The sequence below is a fragment of the Chiloscyllium punctatum genome, chromosome 22 (assembly GCF_047496795.1).
Source record: "Chiloscyllium punctatum isolate Juve2018m chromosome 22, sChiPun1.3, whole genome shotgun sequence".
Taxonomy (NCBI): domain Eukaryota; kingdom Metazoa; phylum Chordata; class Chondrichthyes; order Orectolobiformes; family Hemiscylliidae; genus Chiloscyllium; species Chiloscyllium punctatum.
Window position 1 is genome coordinate 11,841,441 of NC_092760.1, and position 18,846 is coordinate 11,860,286.

An 18,846-nucleotide genomic window follows, 5' to 3' on the forward strand; every position below is an offset into this window, starting at 1 on the left:
TCACTCACTCCGACAGTGAACCCTCACTCACTCCGACAGTGAACTCTCACTCACTCCGACAGTGAACCCTCACTCACTCCAACAGCGAGTCCCTCACTAACTCCGACACTGAACCCTCACTCACTCCGACAGTGAACCCTCACTCACTCCGACAGTGAACCCTCACTCACTCCGACAGCGAGTCCCTCACTCACTCCGACAGTGAGTCCCTCACTCACTCCGACAGTGAACCCTCACTCACTCCGACAGTGAACCCTCACTCATTCCGACAGTGAACCCTCACTCACTCCGACAGTGAACTCTCACTCACTCCGACAGTGAACCCTCACTCACTCCGACAGTGAACTCTCACTCACTCCGACAGTGAACTCTCACTCACTCCGACAGTGAACTCTCACTCACTCCGACAGTGAACCCTCACTCACTCCAACAGCGAGTCCCTCACTAACTCCGACACTGAACCCTCACTCACTCCGACAGTGAACCCTCACTCACTCCGACAGCGAGTCCCTCACTCACTCCGACAGTGAACCCTCACTCCCTCCAACAGTGAACCCTCACTCACTCCGACAGTGAACCCTCACTCACTCCGACAGTGAACCCTCACTAACTCCGACACTGAACCCTCACTCACTCCGACAGTGAACCCTCACTCACTCCGACAGTGAACCCTCACTCACTCCGACAGCGAGTCCCTCACTCACTCCGACAGTGAGTCCCTCACTCACTCCGACAGTGAACCCTCACACACTCCGACAGTGAGTCCCTCACTCACTCCGACAGTGAACCCTCACTCATTCCGACAGTGAACCCTCACTCACTCCGACAGTGAACCCTCACTCACTCCGACAGCGAGTCCCTCACTCACTCCGACAGTGAACCCTCACTCACTCCGACAGTGAACCCTCACTCACTCCGACAGTGAGTCCCTCACTCACTGCAAAAGTGAACCCTCACTCACTCCGACAGTGAACCCTCACTCACTCCGACAGTGAACCCTCACTCACTCCGACAGTGAACCCTCACTCACTCCGACAGCGAGTCCCTCACTCACTCCGAAAGTGAACCCTAACTCACTCCGACCGCGAGTCCCTCACTCACTCAGACAGTGAACCCTCACTCACTCCAAAAGTGAACCCTCACTCACTCCGACAGTGAACCCTCACTCACTCCGACAGTGAACCCTCACTCACTCCGACAGTGAGTCCCTCACTCACTCAGACAGTGAACCCTCACTCACTCCAAAAGTGAACCCTCACTCACTCAGACAGTGAACCCTCACTCACTCCAAAAGTGAACCCTCACTCACTCCGACAGTGAACCCTCACTCACTCCGACACTGAACCCTCACTCACTCCGACAGTGAGTCCCTCACTCACTCCGACAGTGAACCCTCACTCACTCCGACCGTGAACCCTCACTCACTCCAACAGCGAGTCCCTCACTCACTCCGACAGTGAACCCTCACTCTCTCCGACAGTGAACCCTCACTCACTCCGACAGTGAACCCTCACTCACTCCGACAGTGAGTCCCTCACTCACTCCGACAGTGAACCCTCACTCACTCCGACAGTGAGTCCCTCACTCACTCCGACAGCGAGTCCCTCACTCACTCCGAAAGTGAACCCTAACTCACTCCGACAGCGAGTCCCTCACTCACTCCGACGGAGAACACTCACTCACTCCGAAAGTGAACCCTCACTCACTCCGACAGTGAACCCTCACTCACTCCGACAGTGAACCCTCACTCACTCCGACAGTGAGTCCCTCACACACTCCGACAGTGAACCCTCACTCACTCCGACAGTGAACCCTCACTCACTCCGACAGTGAGTCCCTCACTCACTCCGACAGTGAACCCTCACTCACTCCGACAGTGAGTCCCTCACTCACTCCGACAGTGAACCCTCACTCACTCCGACAGTGAGTCCCTCACTCACTCCGACAGTGAACCCTCACTCACTCCGACAGTGAACCCTCACTCACTCCGACAGTGAGTCCCTCACTCACTCCGACAGTGAACCCTCACTCACTCCGACAGTGAGTCCCTCACTCACTCCGACAGTGAGTCCCTCACTCACTCCGACAGTGAACACTCACTCACTCCGACAGTGAACCCTCACTCACTCCGACAGTGAGTCCCTCACTCACTCCGACAGTGAACCCTCACTCACTCCGAAAGTGAACCCTCACTCACTCCGACAGTGAACCCTCACTCACTCCGACAGTGAACCCTCACTCACTCCGACAGTGAACCCTCACTCACTCTGACAGTGACCCCTCACTCACTTCGACAGCGAGTCCCTCACTCACTCCGACAGTGAGTCCCTCACTCACTCCGACAGTGAGTCCCTCACTCACTCCGACAGTGAACCCTCACTCACTCCGACAGTGAACCCTCACTCACTCCGACAGTGAGTCCCTCACTCACTCCGACAGTGAACCCTCACTCACTCCGACAGTGAACCCTCACTCACTCCGACAGCGAGTCCCTCACTCACTCCGACAGTGAGTCCCTCACTCACTCCGACAGTGAGTCCCTCACTCACTCCGACAGTCAACCCTCACTCACTCCGACAGCGAGTCCCTCACTCACTCCGACAGTGAACCCTTACTCACTCCAACAGTGAACCCTCATTCACTCCGACAGCGAGTCCCTCACTCACTCCGACAGTGAACCCTCACTCACTCCGACAGTGAGTCCCTCACTTACTCTGACAGCGAGTCCCTCACTCACTCCGACAGCGAGTCACTCACTCACTCCGACAGTGAGTCCCTCACTCACTCCGACAGCGAGTCACTCACTCACTCCGACAGTGAGTCCCTCACACACTCCGACAGTGAACCCTCACTCACTCCGACAGTGAACCCTCACTCACGCCAACAGCGAGTCCCTCACTCACTCCGACAGTGAACCCTCACTCACTCCGACAGTGAACCCTCACTCACTCCGACAGTGAACCCTCACTCACTCCGACAGCGAGTCCCTCACTCACTCCGACAGTGAACCCTCACTCACTCCGACAGTGAACCCTCACTCACACCGAGAGTGAGTCCCTCACTCACTCCGACAGTGAGTCCCTCACTCACTCCGACAGTGAGTCCCTCACTCACTCCGAGCGTGAACCCTCACTCACGCCAACAGCGAGTCCCTCACTCACTCCGACAGTGAACCCTCACTCACTCCGACAGTGAGTCCCTCACTCACTCCGACAGTGAACCCTCACTCACTCAGACAGTGAACCCTCATTCACTCCGACAGTGAGTCCCTCACTCACTCCGACAGCGAGTCCCTCACTCACTCCGACAGCGAGTCCCTCACTCACTCCGACAGTGAGTCCCTCACTCACTCCGACAGTGAACCCTCACTCACTCCGACAGTGAACTCTCACTCACTCCGACAGTGAACCCTCACACACTCCGACAGTGAACCCTCACTCACTCCGACAGTGAATCCTCACTCACTCCGACAGTGAATCCTCACTCACTCCGACAGTGAACCCTCACTCACTCCGACAGTGAACCCTCACTCACTCCGACAGTGAGTCCCTCACTCACTCCGAAAGTGAACCCTCACTCACTCCGACAGTGAACCCTCACTCACTCCGACAGTGAATCCTCACTCACTCCGACAGTGAACCCTCACTCACTCCGAAAGTGAACACTCACTCACTCCGACAGTGAGTCCCTCACTCACTCCGACAGTGAACCCTCACTCACTCCGACAGTGAACCCTCACTCACTCCGACAGTGAACCCTCACTCACTCCGAAAGTGAACACTCACTCACTCCGACAGTGAACCCTCACTCACTCCGACAGTGAACCCTCACTCACTCCGACAGTGAACCCTCACTCACTCCGACAGTGAACCCTCACACACTCCGACAGTGAGTCCCTCACTCACTCCGACAGTGAACCCTCACTCACTCCGACAGTGAACACTCACTCACTCAGACAGTGAACCCTCACTCACTCCAACAGTGAGTCCCTCACTCACTCAGACAGTGAACCCTCACTCACTCCGACAGCGAGTCCCTCACTCACACCGACACTGAGTCCCTCACTCACTCCGACAGTGAACCCTCACTCACTCCGACAGTGAAGCCTCACTCACTCCGACAGTGAACCCTCACTCACTCCGACAGCGAGTCCCTCACTCACTCCAACAGTGAACCCTCACTCACTCCGACAGCGAGTCCCTCACTCACTCCAACAGTGAACCCTCACTCACTCCGACAGTGAACCCTCACTCACTCCGACAGCGAGTCCCTCACTCACTCCGACAGTGAACCCTCACTCACTCCGACAGCGAGTCCCTCACTCACTCCGACAGTGAACCCTTACTCACTCCAACAGTGAACCCTCACTCACTCCGACAGCGAGTCCCTCACTCACTCCGACAGTGAACCCTCACTCACACCGAGAGTGAGTCCCTCACTCACTCCGACAGTGAGTCCCTCACTCACTCCGACAGTGAACCCTCACTCACTCCGACAGTGAATCCTCACTCACACCGAGAGTGAGTCCCTCACTCACTCCGACAGTGAGTCCCTCACTCACTCCGACAGTGAGTCCCTCACTCACTCCGAGCGTGAACCCTCACTCACTCCGACAGTGAACCCTCACTCACTCCGACAGCGAGTCCCTCACTCACTCCAACAGTGAACCCTCACTCACTCCGACAGTGAGTCCCTCACTCACTCCGACAGCGAGACCCTCACTCACTCCGACAGTGAAACCTCACTCACTCCGACAGTGAACCCTCACTCACTCCGACAGCGAGTCCCTCACTCACTCCGACAGTGAGTCCCTCACTCACTCCGACAGTGAGTCCCTCACTCACTCCGACAGTGAACCCTCACTCACTCCGACAGCGAGTCCCTCACTCACTCCAACAGTGAACCCTCACTCACTCCGACAGCGAGTCCCTCACTCACTCCGACAGTGAACCCTCACTCCCACCGAGAGTGAGTCCCTCACTTACTCTGACAGCGAGTCCCTTACTCACTCCGACAGCGAGTCACTCACTCACTCCGACAGTGAGTCCCTCACTCACTCCGACAGCGAGTCACTCACTCCGACAGTGAGTCCCTCACTCACTCCGACAGTGAGTCCCTCACACACTCCGACAGTGAGTCCCTCACACACTCCGACAGTGAACCCTCACTCACTCCGACAGTGAACCCTCACTCACGCCAACAGCGAGTCCCTCACTCACTCCGACAGTGAACCCTCACTCACTCCGACAGTGAACCCTCACTCACACCGAGAGTGAGTCCCTCACTCACTCCGACAGTGAACCCTCACTCACTCCGACAGTGAGTCCCTCACTCACTCCGACAGTGAGTCCCTCACTCACTCCGAGCGTGAACCCTCACTCACTCCGACAGTGAACCCTCACTCACTCCGACAGCGAGTCCCTCACTCACTCCAACAGTGAACCCTCACTCACTCCGACAGTGAGTCCCTCACTCACTCCGACAGCGAGACCCTCACTCACTCCGACAGTGAAACCTCACTCACTCCGACAGTGAACCCTTACTCACTCCGACAGCGAGTCCCTCACTCACTCCGACAGTGAGTCCCTCACTCACTCCGACAGTGAGTCCCTCACTCACTCCGACAGTGAACCCTCACTCACTCCGACAGCGAGTCCCTCACTCACTCCGACAGCGAGTCCCTCACTCACTCCGACAGTGAGTCCCTCACTCACTCCGACAGTGAGTCCCTCACTCACTCCGACAGTGAACCCTCACTCACTCCGACAGCGAGTCCCTCACTCACTCCGACAGTGAACCCTTACTCACTCCAACAGTGAACCCTCACTCACTCCGACAGCGAGTCCCTCACTCACTCCGACAGTGAACCCTCACTCCCACCGAGAGTGAGTCCCTCACTTACTCTGACAGCGAGTCCCTCACTCACTCCGACAGCGAGTCACTCACTCACTCCGACAGTGAGTCCCTCACTCACTCCGACAGCGAGTCACTCACTCACTCCGACAGTGAGTCCCTCACACACTCCGACAGTGAACCCTCACTCACTCCGACAGTGAACCCTCACTCACGCCAACAGCGAGTCCCTCACTCACTCCGACAGTGAACCCTCACTCACTCCGACAGTGAACCCTCACTCACACCGAGAGTGAGTCCCTCACTCACTCCGACAGTGAGTCCCTCACTCACTCCGACAGTGAGTCCCTCACTCACTCCGAGCGTGAACCCTCACTCACGCCAACAGCGAGTCCCTCACTCACTCCGACAGTGAACCCTCACTCACACCGACAGTGAGTCCCTCACTCACTCCGACAGTGAACCCTCACTCACTCAGACAGTGAACCCTCACTCACTCCGACAGTGAACCCTCACTCACTCCGACAGTGAACCCTCACTCACTCCGACAGTGAGTCCCTCACTCACTCCGACAGTGAACTCTCACTCACTCCGACAGTGAACTCTCACTCACTCCGACAGTGAACCCTCACTCACTCCGACAGTGAACTCTCACTCACTCCGACAGTGAACCCTCACTCACTCCGAAAGTGAACACTCACTCACTCCGACAGTGAATCCTCACTCACTCCGACAGTGAACTCTCACTCACTCCGACAGTGAACCCTCACTCACTCCGAAAGTGAACACTCACTCACTCCGACAGTGAATCCTCACTCACTCCGACAGTGAACCCTCACTCACTCCGACAGTGAACACTCATTCACTCCGACAGTGAGTCCCTCACTCACTCCGACAGTGAACCCTCACTCACTCCGAAAGTGAACCCTCACTCACTCCGACAGTGAACCCTCACTCACTCCGACAGTGAACCCTCACACACTCCGACAGTGAACCCTCACTCACTCCGACAGTGAACCCTCACTCACTCCGAAAGTGAACACTCACTCACTCCGACAGTGAATCCTCACTCACTCCGACAGTGAACCCTCACTCACTCCGAAAGTGAACACTCACTCACTCCGACAGTGAATCCTCACTCACTCCGACAGTGAACCCTCACTCACTCCGACAGTGAACACTCATTCACTCCGACAGTGAGTCCCTCACTCACTCCGACAGTGAACCCTCACTCACTCCGAAAGTGAACACTCACTCACTCCGACAGTGAACCCTCACTCACTCCGAAAGTGAACACTCACTCACTCCGACAGTGAATCCTCACTCACTCCGACAGTGAACCCTCACTCACTCCGACAGTGAACCCTCACTCACTCCGAAAGTGAACACTCACTCACTCCGACAGTGAGTCCCTCACTCACTCCGACAGTGAACCCTCACTCACTCCGACAGTGAACCCTCACTCACTCCGACAGTGAACCCTCACTCACTCCGAAAGTGAACACTCACTCACTCCGACAGTGAACCCTCACACACTCCGACAGTGAGTCCCTCACTCACTCCGACAGTGAACCCTCACTCACTCCAACAGTGAGTCCCTCACTCACTCAGACAGTGAACCCTCACTCACTCCGACAGTGAGTCCCTCACTCACTCCGACAGTGAACCCTCACTCACTCCGACAGTGAACCCTCACTCACTCCGACAGTGAACCCTCACTCACTCCGACAGCGAGTCCCTCACTCACTCCAACAGTGAACCCTCACTCACTCCGACAGCGAGTCCCTCACTCACTCCAACAGTGAACCCTCACTCACTCCGACAGTGAACCCTCACTCACTCCGACAGCGAGTCCCTCACTCACTCCGACAGTGAACCCTCACTCACTCCGACAGCGAGTCCCTCACTCACTCCGACAGTGAACCCTTACTCACTCCAACAGTGAACCCTCACTCACTCCGACAGCGAGTCCCTCACTCACTCCGACAGTGAACCCTCACTCACACCGAGAGTGAGTCCCTCACTCACTCCGACAGTGACCCCTCACTCACTCCGACAGTGAATCCTCACTCACACCGAGAGTGAGTCCCTCACTCACTCCGACAGTGAGTCCCTCACTCACTCCGACAGTGAGTCCCTCACTCACTCCGAGCGTGAACCCTCACTCACTCCGACAGTGAATCCTCACTCACACCGAGAGTGAGTCCCTCACTCACTCCGACAGTGAGTCCCTCACTCACTCCGACAGTGAGTCCCTCACTCACTCCGAGCGTGAACCCTCACTCACTCCGACAGTGAACCCTCACTCACTCCGACAGCGAGTCCCTCACTCACTCCGACAGTGAACCCTCACACACTCCGACAGTGAGTCCCTCACTCACTCCGACAGTGAACCCTCACTCACTCCAACAGTGAGTCCCTCACTCACTCAGACAGTGAACCCTCACTCACTCCGACAGTGAGTCCCTCACTCACTCCGACAGTGAACCCTCACTCACTCCGACAGTGAGTCCCTCACTCACTCCGACAGTGAGTCCCTCACTCACTCCGAGCGTGAACCCTCACTCACTCCGACAGTGAACCCTCACTCACTCCGACAGCGAGTCCCTCACTCACTCCAACAGTGAACCCTCACTCACTCCGACAGTGAGTCCCTCACTCACTCCGACAGCGAGACCCTCACTCACTCCGACAGTGAAACCTCACTCACTCCGACAGTGAACCCTTACTCACTCCGACAGCGAGTCCCTCACTCACTCCGACAGTGAGTCCCTCACTCACTCCGACAGTGAGACCCTCACTCACTCCGACAGTGAACCCTCACTCACTCCGACAGCGAGTCCCTCACTCACTCCGACAGCGAGTCCCTCACTCACTCCGACAGTGAGTCCCTCACTCACTCCGACAGTGAGTCCCTCACTCACTCCGACAGTGAACCCTCACTCACTCCGACAGCGAGTCCCTCACTCACTCCGACAGTGAACCCTTACTCACTCCAACAGTGAACCCTCACTCACTCCGACAGTGAACCCTTACTCACTCCGACAGCGAGTCCCTCACTCACTCCGACAGCGAGTCCCTCACTCACTCCGACAGTGAACCCTCACTCCCACCGAGAGTGAGTCCCTCACTTACTCTGACAGCGAGTCCCTCACTCACTCCGACAGCGAGTCACTCACTCACTCCGACAGTGAGTCCCTCACTCACTCCGACAGCGAGTCACTCACTCACTCCGACAGTGAGTCCCTCACACACTCCGACAGTGAACCCTCACTCACTCCGACAGTGAACCCTCACTCACGCCAACAGCGAGTCCCTCACTCACTCCGACAGTGAACCCTCACTCACTCCGACAGTGAACCCTCACTCACACCGAGAGTGAGTCCCTCACTCACTCCGACAGTGAGTCCCTCACTCACTCCGACAGTGAGTCCCTCACTCACTCCGAGCGTGAACCCTCACTCACGCCAACAGCGAGTCCCTCACTCACTCCGACAGTGAACCCTCACTCACACCGACAGTGAGTCCCTCACTCACTCCGACAGTGAACCCTCACTCACTCAGACAGTGAACCCTCACTCACTCCGACAGTGAACCCTCACTCACTCCGACAGTGAACTCTCACTCCCTCCGACAGTGAACTCTCACTCACTCCGACAGTGAACCCTCACTCACTCCGAAAGTGAACACTCACTCACTCCGACAGTGAATCCTCACTCACTCCGACAGTGAACCCTCACTCACTCCGAAAGTGAACACTCACTCACTCCGACAGTGAATCCTCACTCACTCCGACAGTGAACCCTCACTCACTCCGACAGTGAACACTCACTCACTCCGACAGTGAACCCTCACTCACTCCGACAGTGAACCCTCACTCACTCCGACAGTGAACCCTCACTCACTCCGACAGTGAACCCTCACTCACTCCGAAAGTGAACACTCACTCACTCCGACAGTGAACCCTCACACACTCCGACAGTGAGTCCCTCACTCACTCCGACAGTGAACCCTCACTCACTCCAACAGTGAGTCCCTCACTCACTCAGACAGTGAACCCTCACTCACTCCGACAGTGAGTCCCTCACTCACTCCGACAGTGAACCCTCACTCACTCCGACAGTGAACCCTCACTCACTCCGACAGTGAACCCTCACTCACTCCGACAGCGAGTCCCTCACTCACTCCAACAGTGAACCCTCACTCACTCCGACAGTGAACCCTCACTCACTCCGACAGCGAGTCCCTCACTCACTCCGACAGTGAACCCTCACTCACTCCGACAGCGAGTCCCTCACTCACTCCGACAGTGAACCCTTACTCACTCCAACAGTGAACCCTCACTCACTCCGACAGCGAGTCCCTCACTCACTCCGACAGTGAACCCTCACTCACACCGAGAGTGAGTCCCTCACTCACTCCGACAGTGACCCCTCACTCACTCCGACAGTGAATCCTCACTCACACCGAGAGTGAGTCCCTCACTCACTCCGACAGTGAGTCCCTCACTCACTCCGACAGTGAGTCCCTCACTCACTCCGAGCGTGAACCCTCACTCACTCCGACAGTGAATCCTCACTCACACCGAGAGTGAGTCCCTCACTCACTCCGACAGTGAGTCCCTCACTCACTCCGAGCGTGAACCCTCACTCACTCCGACAGTGAACCCTCACTCACTCCGACAGCGAGTCCCTCACTCACTCCGACAGTGAACCCTCACTCACTCCGACAGTGAACCCTCACTCACTCCGACAGTGAGTCCCTCACTCACTCCGACAGCGAGACCCTCACTCACTTCGACAGTGAAACCTCACTCACTCCGACAGTGAGTCCCTCACTCACTCCGACAGTGAACCCTCACTCACTCCGACAGCGAGTCCCTCACACACTCCGACAGTGAACCCTCACTCACTCCGACAGTGAATCCTCACTCACACCGAGAGTGAGTCCCTCACTCACTCCGACAGTGAGTCCCTCACTCACTCCGACAGTGAGTCCCTCACTCACTCCGAGCGTGAACCCTCACTCACTCCGACAGTGAACCCTCACTCACTCCGACAGCGAGTCCCTCACTCACTCCGACAGTGAACCCTCACTCACTCCGACAGTGAACCCTCACTCACTCCGACAGTGAGTCCCTCACTCAATCCGACGGCGAGACCCTCACTCACTCCGACAGTGAAACCTCACTCACTCCGACAGTGAGTCCCTCACTCAATCCGACGGCGAGACCCTCACTCACTCCGACAGTGAACCCTCACTCACTCCGACAGTGAACCCTCACTCACTCCGACAGTGAACCCTCACACACTCCAACAGTGAACCCTCACTCACTCCGACAGTGAACCCACACTCACTCCGACAGCGAGTCCCTCACTCACTCCGACAGTGAACCCTCACTCACTCCGACAGTGAACCCTCACTCACTCCGACAGCGAGTCCCTCACTCACTCCGACAGTGAACTCTCACTCACTCCGACAGTGAACCCTCACTCACTCCGACAGCGAGTCCCTCACTCACTCCGACAGTGAACCCTCACACACTCCGACAGCGTGTCCCTCACTCACTCCGACAGTGAACCCTCACTCACTCCGACAGTGAGTCCCTCACTCACTCCGACATCGAGTCCCTCACTCACTCCGACAGTGAGTGCCTCACTCACTCCGACAGCGAGTCCCTCACTCACTCCGACAGTGAACCCTCACTCACTCCGACAGTGAACTCTCACTCACTCCGACAGTGAACCATCACTCACTCCGACAGCGAGTCCCTCACTCACTCCAACAGCGAGTCCCTCAGTCACTCCAACAGTGAGTGCCTCACTCACTCCGACAGCGAGTCCCTCACTCACTCCGACAGTGAACCCTCACTCACTCCGACAGTGAACTCTCACTCACTCCGACAGTGAACCCTCACTCACTCCGACAGCGAGTCCCTCACTCACTCCAACAGCGAGTCCCTCACTCACTCCAACAGTGAGTGCCTCACTCACTCCGACATCGAGTCCCTCACTCACTCCGACAGTGAGTGCCTCACTCACTCCGACAGCGAGTCCCTCACTCACTCCGACAGTGAACCCTCACTAACTCCGACAGTGAACCCTCACTCACTCCGACAGTGAACCCTCACTCACTCCGACAGTGAACCCTCACTCACTCCGACAGTGAACCCTCACTCACTCCAACAGCGAGTCCCTCACTAACTCCGACAGTGAACCCTCACTCACTCCGACAGTGAACCCTCACTCACTCCGACAGTGAGTCCCTCACTAACTCCGACAGTGAACCCTCACTCACTCCAACAGCGAGTCCCTCACTAACTCCGACAGTGAACCCTCACTCACTCCGACAGCGAGTCCCTCACTCACTCCGACAGTGAACCCTCACTCACTCCAACAGTGAGTCCCTCACTCACTCCAACAGTGAACCCTCACTCACTCCGACAGCGAGTCCCTCACTCACTCCGAAAGTGAACCCTATCTCACTCCGACAGCGAGTCCCTCACTCACTCAGACAGTGAACCCTCACTCACTCCAAAAGTGAACCCTCACTCACTCAGACAGTGAACCCTCACTCACTCCAAAAGTGAACCCTCACTCACACCGACAGTGAACCCTCACTCACTCCGACAGTGAACCCTCACTCACTCCGACAGTGAGTCCCTCACTCACTCCGACAGTGAACCCTCACTCACTCCGACAGTGAGTCCCTCACTCACTCCGACAGTGAACCCTCACTCACTCCGACAGTGAACCCTCACTCACTCCAACAGTGAACCCTCACTCGCTCCGACAGTGAGTCCCTCACTCACTCCGACAGCGAGTCTCTCACTCACTCCGACAGTGAACCCTCACTCACTCCGACAGTGAACCCTCACTCACTCCGACAGTGAACCCTCACTCACTCCGACAGTGAACCCTCACTCACTCCGACAGCGAGTCCCTCACTCACTCCGACAGTGAACCCTCACTCACTCCGACAGCGAGTCCCTCACTCACTCCGACAGTGAACCCTCACTCACTCCGACAGCGAGTCCCTCACTCACTCCGACAGTAAACCCTCACTCACTCCGACAGTGAACCCTCACTCACTCCGACAGTGAACCCTCACTCACTCCGACAGTGAACCCTAACTCACTCCGACAGTGAACCCTCACTCACTCCGAAAGTGAACACTCACTCACTCCGACAGTGAATCCTCACTCACTCCGACAGTGAACCCTCACTCACTCCGACAGTGAACACTCATTCACTCCGACAGTGAGTCCCTCACTCACTCCGACAGTGAACCCTCACTCACTCCGAAAGTGAACACTCACTCACTCCGACAGTGAACCCTCACTCACTCCGAAAGTGAACACTCACTCACTCCGACAGTGAATCCTCACTCACTCCGACAGTGAACCCTCACTCACTCCGACAGTGAACCCTCACTCACTCCGAAAGTGAACACTCACTCACTCCGACAGTGAGTCCCTCACTCACTCCGACAGTGAACCCTCACTCACTCCGACAGTGAACCCTCACTCACTCCGACAGTGAACCCTCACTCACTCCGAAAGTGAACACTCACTCACTCCGACAGTGAACCCTCACACACTCCGACAGTGAGTCCCTCACTCACTCCGACAGTGAACCCTCACTCACTCCAACAGTGAGTCCCTCACTCACTCAGACAGTGAACCCTCACTCACTCCGACAGTGAGTCCCTCACTCACTCCGACAGTGAACCCTCACTCACTCCGACAGTGAACCCTCACTCACTCCGACAGTGAACCCTCACTCACTCCGACAGCGAGTCCCTCACTCACTCCAACAGTGAACCCTCACTCACTCCGACAGCGAGTCCCTCACTCACTCCAACAGTGAACCCTCACTCACTCCGACAGTGAACCCTCACTCACTCCGACAGCGAGTCCCTCACTCACTCCGACAGTGAACCCTCACTCACTCCGACAGCGAGTCCCTCACTCACTCCGACAGTGAACCCTTACTCACTCCAACAGTGAACCCTCACTCACTCCGACAGCGAGTCCCTCACTCACTCCGACAGTGAACCCTCACTCACACCGAGAGTGAGTCCCTCACTCACTCCGACAGTGACCCCTCACTCACTCCGACAGTGAATCCTCACTCACACCGAGAGTGAGTCCCTCACTCACTCCGACAGTGAGTCCCTCACTCACTCCGACAGTGAGTCCCTCACTCACTCCGAGCGTGAACCCTCACTCACTCCGACAGTGAATCCTCACTCACACCGAGAGTGAGTCCCTCACTCACTCCGACAGTGAGTCCCTCACTCACTCCGACAGTGAGTCCCTCACTCACTCCGAGCGTGAACCCTCACTCACTCCGACAGTGAACCCTCACTCACTCCGACAGCGAGTCCCTCACTCACTCCGACAGTGAACCCTCACTCACTCCGACAGTGAACCCTCACTCACTCCGACAGTGAGTCCCTCACTCACTCCGACAGCGAGACCCTCACTCACTTCGACAGTGAAACCTCACTCACTCCGACAGTGAGTCCCTCACTCACTCCGACAGTGAACCCTCACTCACTCCGACAGCGAGTCCCTCACACACTCCGACAGTGAACCCTCACTCACTCCGACAGTGAATCCTCACTCACACCGAGAGTGAGTCCCTCACTCACTCCGACAGTGAGTCCCTCACTCACTCCGACAGTGAGTCCCTCACTCACTCCGAGCGTGAACCCTCACTCACTCCGACAGTGAACCCTCACTCACTCCGACAGCGAGTCCCTCACTCACTCCGACAGTGAACCCTCACTCACTCCGACAGTGAACCCTCACTCACTCCGACAGTGAGTCCCTCACTCAATCCGACGGCGAGACCCTCACTCACTCCGACAGTGAAACCTCACTCACTCCGACAGTGAGTCCCTCACTCACTCCGACAGTGAACCCTCACTCACTCCGACAGTGAACCCTCACACACTCCAACAGTGAACCCTCACTCACTCCGACAGTGAACCCACACTCACTCCGACAGCGAGTCCCTCACTCACTCCGACAGTGAACCCTCACTCACTCCGACAGTGAACCCTCACTCACTCCGACAGCGAGTCCCTCACTCACTCCGACAGTGAACTCTCACTCACTCCGACAGTGAACCCTCACTCACTCCGACAGCGAGTCCCTCACTCACTCCGACAGTGAACCCTCACACACTCCGACAGCGTGTCCCTCACTCACTCCGACAGTGAACCCTCACTCACTCCGACAGTGAGTCCCTCACTCACTCCGACATCGAGTCCCTCACTCACTCCGACAGTGAGTGCCTCACTCACTCCGACAGCGAGTCCCTCAGTCACTCCGACAGTGAGTGCCTCACTCACTCCGACAGCGAGTCCCTCACTCACTCCGACAGTGAACCCTCACTCACTCCGACAGTGAACTCTCACTCACTCCGACAGTGAACCCTCACTCACTCCGACAGCGAGTCCCTCACTCACTCCAACAGCGAGTCCCTCACTCACTCCAACAGTGAGTGCCTCACTCACTCCGACATCGAGTCCCTCACTCACTCCGACAGTGAGTGCCTCACTCACTCCGACAGCGAGTCCCTCACTCACTCCGACAGTGAACCCTCACTAACTCCGACAGTGAACCCTCACTCACTCCGACAGTGAACCCTCACTCACTCCGACAGTGAACCCTCACTCACTCCGACAGTGAACCCTCACTCACTCCAACAGCGAGTCCCTCACTAACTCCGACAGTGAACCCTCACTCACTCCGACAGTGAACCCTCACTCACTCCGACAGTGAGTCCCTCACTAACTCCGACAGTGAACCCTCACTCACTCCAACAGCGAGTCCCTCACTAACTCCGACAGTGAACCCTCACTCACTCCGACAGCGAGTCCCTCACTCACTCCGACAGTGAACCCTCACTCACTCCAACAGTGAGTCCCTCACTCACTCCAACAGTGAACCCTCACTCACTCCGACAGCGAGTCCCTCACTCACTCCGAAAGTGAACCCTATCTCACTCCGACAGCGAGTCCCTCACTCACTCAGACAGTGAACCCTCACTCACTCCAAAAGTGAACCCTCACTCACTCAGACAGTGAACCCTCACTCACTCCAAAAGTGAACCCTCACTCACACCGACAGTGAACCCTCACTCACTCCGACAGTGAACCCTCACTCACTCCGACAGTGAGTCCCTCACTCACTCCGACAGTGAACCCTCACTCACTCCGACAGTGAGTCCCTCACTCACTCCGACAGTGAACCCTCACTCACTCCGACAGTGAACCCTCACTCACTCCAACAGTGAACCCTCACTCGCTCCGACAGTGAGTCCCTCACTCACTCCGACAGCGAGTCTCTCACTCACTCCGACAGTGAACCCTCACTCACTCCGACAGCGAGTCCCTCACTCACTCCGACAGTGAACCCTCACTCACTCCGACAGTGAACCCTCACTCACTCCGACAGCGAGTCCCTCACTCACTCCGACAGTGAACCCTCACTCACTCCGACAGCGAGTCCCTCACTCACTCCGACAGTGAACCCTCACTCACTCCGACAGCGAGTCCCTCACTCACTCCGACAGTAAACCCTCACTCACTCCGACAGTGAACCCTCACTCACTCCGACAGTGAACCCTCACTCACTCCGACAGTGAACCCTAACTCACTCCGACAGTGAACCCTCACTCACTCCGACAGTGAGTCCCTCACTCACTCCGTCAGCGAGTCCCTCACTCACTCCGACAGTGAGTCCCTCACTCACTCCGACAGTGAACTCTCACTCACTCCGACAGTGAACCCTCACTCACTCCGACAGTGAACCCTCACTCACTCCGACAGTGAGTCCCTCACTCACTCCGACAGTGAACCCTCACTCACTCCGACAGTGAACCCTCACTCACTCCGACAGTGAGTCCCTCACTCACTCCGACAGTGAACCCTCACTCACTCCGACAGCGAGTCCCTCACTCACTCCGACAGTGAACCCTCACTCACTCCGACAGTGAACCCTCACTCACTCCGACAGTGAACTCTCACTCACTCCGACAGTGAACCCTCACTCACTCCGACAGCGAGTCCCTCACTCACTCCAACAGCGAGTCCCTCACTCACTCCAACAGTGAGTGCCTCACTCACTCCGACATCGAGTCCCTCACTCACTCCGACAGTGAGTGCCTCACTCACTCCGACAGCGAGTCCCTCACTCACTCCGACAGTGAACCCTCACTAACTCCGACAGTGAACCCTCACTCACTCCGACAGTGAACCCTCACTCACTCCGACAGTGAACCCTCACTCACTCCGACAGTGAACCCTCACTCACTCCGACAGTGAACCCTCACTAACTCCGACAGTGAACCCTCACTCACTCCAACAGCGAGTCCCTCACTAACTCCGACAGTGAACCCTCACTCACTCCGACAGCGAGTCCCTCACTCACTCCGACAGTGAACCCTCACTCACTCCAACAGCGAGTCCCTCACTAACTCCGACAGTGAACCCTCACTCACTCCGACAGTGAACCCTCACTCACTCCGACAGTGAGTCCCTCACTAACTCCGACAGTGAGTCCCTCACTCACTCCGACAGTGAACCCTCACTCACTCCGACAGCGAGTCCCTCACTCACTCCGACAGTGAACCCTCACTCACTCCAACAGCGAGTCCCTCACTAACTCCGACAGTGAACCCTCACTCACTCCGACAGCGAGTCCCTCACTCACTCCGACAGTGAACCCTCACTCACTCCAACAGTGAGTCCCTCACTCACTCCAACAGTGAACCCTCACTCACTCCGACAGCGAGTCCCTCACTCACTCCGAAAGTGAACCCTATCTCACTCCGACAGCGAGTCCCTCACTCACTCAGACAGTGAACCCTCACTCACTCCAAAAGTGAACCCTCACTCACACAGACAGTGAACCCTCACTCACTCCAAAAGTAAACCCTCACTCACACCGACAGTGAACCCTCACTCACTCCGACAGTGAACCCTCACTCACTCCGACAGTGAGTCCCTCACTCACTCCGACAGTGAACCCTCACTCACTCCGACAGTGAGTCCCTCACTCACTCCGACAGTGAACCCTCACTCACTCCGACAGTGAACCCTCACTCACTCCAACAGTGAACCCTCACTCGCTCCGACAGTGAGTCCCTCACTCACTCCGACAGCGAGTCTCTCACTCACTCCGACAGTGAACCCTCACTCACTCCGACAGTGAACCCTCACTCACTCCGACAGCGAGTCCCTCACTCACTCCGACAGTGAACCCTCACTCACTCCGACAGCGAGTCCCTCACTCACTCCGACAGTGAACCCTCACTCACTCCGACAGCGAGTCCCTCACTCACTCCGACAGTAAACCCTCACTCACTCCGACAGTGAACCCTCACTCACTCCGACAGTGAACCCTCACTCACTCCGACAGTGAACCCTCACTCACTCCGACAGTGAGTCCCTCACTCACTCCGTCAGCGAGTCCCTCACTCACTCCGACAGTGAGTCCCTCACTCACTCCGACAGTGAACTCTCACTCACTCCGACAGTGAACCCTCACTCACTCCGACAGTGAACCCTCACTCACTCCGACAGTGAGTCCCTCACTCACTCCGACAGTGAACCCTCACTCACTCCGACAGTGAACCCTCACTCACTCCGACAGCGAGTCCCTCACTCACTCCGACAGTGAACCCTCACTCACTCCGACAGTGAACCCTCACTCACTCCGACAGTGAACCCTCACTCACTCCGACAGCGAGTCCCTCACTCACTCCGACAGTGAACCCTCACTCACTCCGACAGTGAACCCTCACTCACTCCGACAGTGAACCCACACTCACTCCGACAGTGAGTCCCTCACTCACTCCGACAGTGAACCCTCACTCACTCCGACAGTGAACCCTCATTCACTCCGACAGTGAGTCCCTCACTAACTCCGACAGCGAGTCCCTCACTCACCCCGACAGTGAACCCTCACTCACTCCGACA

At 56.8% G+C, this 18,846-nt stretch overlaps 1 protein-coding gene across 1 annotated transcript in view; it reads right to left on the reverse strand.

Annotated features, from left to right (window-relative positions):
* creb3l1 (cAMP responsive element binding protein 3-like 1) overlaps positions 1–18,846 on the reverse strand; it is a 401,215-nt gene that overhangs the window by 260,801 nt on the left and 121,568 nt on the right. The window lies entirely within an intron of this gene.